This window comes from Eublepharis macularius, chromosome 7 (genome assembly GCF_028583425.1).
Source record: "Eublepharis macularius isolate TG4126 chromosome 7, MPM_Emac_v1.0, whole genome shotgun sequence".
Lineage (NCBI taxonomy): Eukaryota > Metazoa > Chordata > Lepidosauria > Squamata > Eublepharidae > Eublepharis > Eublepharis macularius.
The window spans coordinates 103,024,869-103,029,836 of record NC_072796.1 but is presented as its reverse complement, the minus strand read 5'-3'; positions in this window follow the sequence as shown (position 1 = coordinate 103,029,836).

Genomic DNA, 4,968 nt, shown 5'->3' with positions numbered 1-4,968 from the left:
TACTGGGGGCTGCTGCTGGTCTTCCCACTCCATGATCGCCTTCATCAGAACGGACGTGGGCTTTCCATCGAATAGCTCCATGTTCGCTCCAATGTTTTTGAGGCACATCCAAAGTTCCCACCGGAGGGGGTCCCTGGACTGGGGCGTGCTGCCGCGGTCCCGGTAGCCCTCGTGGTCGCCCTGTGATGCTCCCCAAGCGTTAGACTGATCTGGAGGCGGGTAGACCTGATGGTTGTACGGGTGCGATGCTCGAGAATGGGAAGGGGCTAGGGGCGCATCTTGCGGTCGGGGCTCGTGGGGTCCCTGCTGGGAGGAGGAACCGTAACTCGGGGTGGGTGCAAAGGAAACTCCCGGGCGGTAGTCCCTTGGCCCTCTTCCCCGGTTAAAACTGCTGCTCCTTCCCCTCAGGATTCCTCCCCTTGCCTCCGAGTACGAGCTGCGTCCCTGCGGTCGGTACTGAGAGTGGGGGCCATGGTTGGCATAAGTGACTGCACTTATCGGCTCGCTCTCCTTCCTACGGGAGGCCGGGGACTTCACATGGCGGATGGCGCCGGTTTCCCGCAACAGGCCAGCAATGCTCCTGATGCGAGCTTCCAGGTCTCCCCATGAGATGCTCCCAGGTTCTACTCCTGCTAGGGCTAGGCGAGTGGTGCTATTGAGACCATCTATAACAGCTCTTCTGAACTCTAACTCGTCAAAGTCGGGTACGTCGCTTGCATCTAGGTCCACCTCGTCTGCTAGCTCAGCGAGAAGCTGCTTCCTAGCTAAGTATGCCTCTGGGTCTTCTCCGGGCTTTTGGGACTCTGCAATATACAGGGCCTTTAAACTCTTGGTGGGCCATAGGAATGCGCACAGTTCTTTGATGGACCCATACTGACTGCGGGTGGCTAGCCTTCGATTAGAAACGTAAGCATTAAGGGCTGTGACTATTTTGGGGCTGGTGCAGTGGCGGGCCAGTTGGGCCACATCGGAACCACTAGCGGAGGGCTGAGAGGTGGTCACATGGGTGAACCACTGGATAGCCGTGTCTCGGTTTAGGGGCCCCATGCGATCTGCTATGGCTTGGAGCTCATCGGGCCTCCAATTGCGGGTTTCTTTAACGACCCGGTCTGTCTTCCTGCCGTCCTCGTCCATGGATACAATTTCCTTAGTAGCTATCGGATGGAGGAGCTGTGGGGCTTCCTCGGGCTGGGGCGACTGAGATGCCCAGCTATCCTTACTATCTTCTGGGAGGGCCAAGAGGGCTGAGGGGTGCACGGCGGAAATTACGGCCTGTTGCATCCCCAAGTGTCGCTTCAGGGCCTCTAGCTCCCTCTTACAAGCTGAATGGTCCGCGGCTGTGGTTTTAGACTGGTTGTGATCCGCCATGAACCGGGCGGCATGGGTGAGCTTAGTAATCTCCTCTTGTCCCTCAGTTAGTGCGTGCTCAGCCGTATCGGCACGAGCGGTGGCCGCTTCAGCCTTGTGCTGAGCGTCCTGGAGGGCAGTGGTTAGTCCTTGCTTCTCTAATATGAAATTGACGCGTTCGGCGCGCCACTCAACTGCTCTTCTCTCGTACTCTTTTTCCTGTTCGGTTAGCTTAGTCCTGAGAGTCTGGATTTCTAGACGCAAGGCGTCCTGCTCTCGTTCTGACCTCTCCTCTAACTCCTCCTGCGCTGTGTGCAACTTACTAATGAGGGACACGCTGTCCTGTAGGGCAGTGAAAAGTGCCCAAGCTCCGTATCTATCTTTCTTACTGGACCTAGGTTTCTCCTTCTCACAAAAATCCTGGAAGGCGCTTCTAACTATCTGGAGTGGGTCAGGCCCCTTGAAGGAACCGGCTTCCCAAGGGCAATCTCCCTTCTTAACTAGCCACTTCTCCAGGCGGGGCACGGTGGGGTTTGCCCGGTACATTTTACTTTTTATTTAAAACTACTTAGGGGTTTTTAACAACTTTTCCTCTCTATGTTCCTTTGGGAGGTTTATCCTTCCCTCCGGTTCTCAAGGATTTTTAAACTGGGTACTACACAGGGTTTTTACCAGGGGTGACTTCAAAGGTCCTACCTTTAGGTTTACAAGGGTATTTTTTTAAGGGTCCTACACTCGGTTCTTCTCCGCTGGGGGAGAAGGAAAATTCCTATTCCCGTTTCAAGCTTGCCTACAAGCCACGGGACCAGGAAAGTTTACTGGCTCAGAGGGTGCTCTCAAGCTCTCTAAGCCCAAGAACAAAAACTTCTCAGTGCTTCCAAGCCTCTGCTCAGAAGCTAAAGCTCAGGGGTCTCCCAAGCCTATGCTCAGGCAACCAGAAATGCTCCCAAGCCTCTGCTCAGAAGCTACAAATGCTCTCAAGCTCTCTGCCCAAGGACTAAACTCAAAAAGTCCCCAGGCCTCGTGCTCAGAGACAAACGGTTAAACTGTCTCCAAGCCTCGACCAAAAGACCAAAAGCGCTCAAGGACTGCCTCTGCAAGTCCCCAAGCAAAAGCGCCCAGGAGTAAAACTACTGTACTCCCAAGCGGAAAAGCGCTCAAGAGTTCAATTAACTCTCAAGCAAGTTGCGCCCAAGAGTCTTCCTTAAAACTCTCAAGCGAGGTGCGCCCAAGAGTCTATCTTAAAACTCTTAAGCACGGTGCGGCCGGCTGCCGCGGGGCTTCAGGAACCTGGCTTCAGATTCCCAAAGCTAAACTAAATCGAACGGACTAACGATCCCTTCACGTTTCCTCCGGAGCGGGGATTGAAGCCTAAGTGCTGGCAGGAACGGGGTTTGGACGGACTTAGGAGAGACGGGGGAGGGCGGAAGAGAGTTTTATATGTGCTGCTTCAGGATATATATATATATAGAGCCTACTTCTGGGATCCCACCCACATAGACGCGTTTAGGCGGCCCGGAAGGTAGCCAGGAACTTCACCAGTTCAGAGGTCCTCACCTACAGTACACCGGTTATAACGGCTGGAGGGCCTCGCGGTGCACCACAAAAGGCAAGTAGTCCAAAGCTGGCTGAAGGAGGAAATGGGGAAAAAGCCAACCCACAAGATAGAAATGCTCGCTGGAGCCACACACACTCACACTTTTAATTCCCTGAGCTAAATTGCGCTCTTTACACTGAGGTCTGGAAAATTTTCCTCTAAGTCAGTTCGCTGAAGACACGCGTGTCGACTCACGTGTATTCACACGAACTGGGTTATGCCCGCATATTCTCCACCAGTAAACTGTTACCAGAACTGCTCTTTATTATAATGGGGAATTAGCTGTAGCAGTCTGTAACTTAAAATAAGCGCGGATCTTAACCTATGTCTACGGAGGTCCCGATCCCAGACACTCTAGTGAAAAAGAGGCAGACTACAAATAGGTTCCAAACACGTGTATTTAGTGTGGCGTAAGCCTAAACTTGCACAAGCATACAGAGGACACACAAGACCTAAGAAATACAGGGTATGAAATACAGAGACGTTCGCATTAGCTGGTTCCCAACGATGATAGGGGAAATACTCACTTATCCTGGAGCGAAGCAGAGACACAGCAGCGAGGGTGGCCCAATGCCAGCACTGGGACCACAGACGGACATCAAGGAGGTCTGGATAGGGAATGGCCTGAGCCACGGACAGCAAGGGGGGGTCTGGATAGGGAATGGCCTGAGCCACGGACAGCAAGGGGGGGTCTGGATAGGGAATGGCCTGAGCCACGGACAGCAAGGGGGGGTCTGGATAGGGAGTGGCCCGAGCCACGGACAGCAAGGGGGGGGTCTGGATAGGGAATGGCCTGAGCACCGAGTGGTCTGGGAGACCAGCTTAAATACCCCAAAACGTACCCTGGGGCTGGTGCTGTACTTGGTGGTTCTCACAGATTAAAACAAAGGTTCTAATGGGCTACTGAATGGTTTAGATGGGCCACTTTAGTAATCAGATTGTGATAAGTGACACCTCAGGAAGAGGGGACAAAAGAGGGAGGGGGAAATCCGAGTGGGCTGAATGGATGTTCCAGCGGACAGGGCTTGTCCTGATGTCATCAGCTCTGGAATGCGGAGGTTTCTTTGAGATGCATTCTCTAAGTGCCTGGGATGGTCGGCACTTAGTTCTTCTCCGGGGCGGCTCCTAAGATATGCAGAGCGGGGCGAGGGGCTCTCGCTGCGGACGTGGTGTGCCCGCTTCGCCGAAATGGCTTCTCAAAGCAGTCTTTTCCTCTGGGTCTTCTGGCTGTCTGGGAACATGGATGCCGGCTGGGCATAGCTGGGGCTGGTTTGCAGGCTGCCCGGTAGCGAGGGCAAGCTCGGCGACCGGCTCACGGGAGGCTCCAGGCGGGAACTGACCAGGGAGCGCCTAGCCAGGCTCGCTGGAGGTTTCCCCGGCAGGCGCCCGGCTGCTAGCAGCGGCTTGGGCCCATATGAGGCAGGCTTCCATGGAGGCAGGGGGAACAGTACTTTAAAACACAGTCCAAGGCAGGGAACAGGCACGGTCCGTGGCAGATGGCAATGCAGGCACGGGGCACACTTGTAACACAGTCCAAACACACACTGGGAAGTCCAGATACAAGTCAGGGCAGGGCTGCCCAGAAATAGAGTCCTTTGTGCAGTTATCCAAACATGGAGTCAGGGAACTACACAGTCTATTGCAGCAGCAAGGTAATTGACACGCAGGCAGGAAACTGACACGTGTATCAGAGCACATACGTGCAAAGCAATCTTTGTGCAGCAGTGAAACAGTAACGCAGGAAACTTTAACACAGTTCATGGCAGGCCTTAAAGCAGGGGAGGGGGCCTACTTGGCAACAATCTGCTGTACTTTCAAAGCCCTGTTGCCATCTACTTGGAGAAAAAATGTCCCACCCCTCTAGCAGGCTTATTCACCAAGTGATGTTATTTACCTTCCGTGTCTTGGAAAGTTTCTGTTCCTCCGTCCATTTCCACAAATTAAGCTTTTGTTAAGGCGAGAGGATTTTTTCTGCAGGTCTGCTGGCAACCCTTGTGTATACACAAACCTTAGTTGTTCTACTG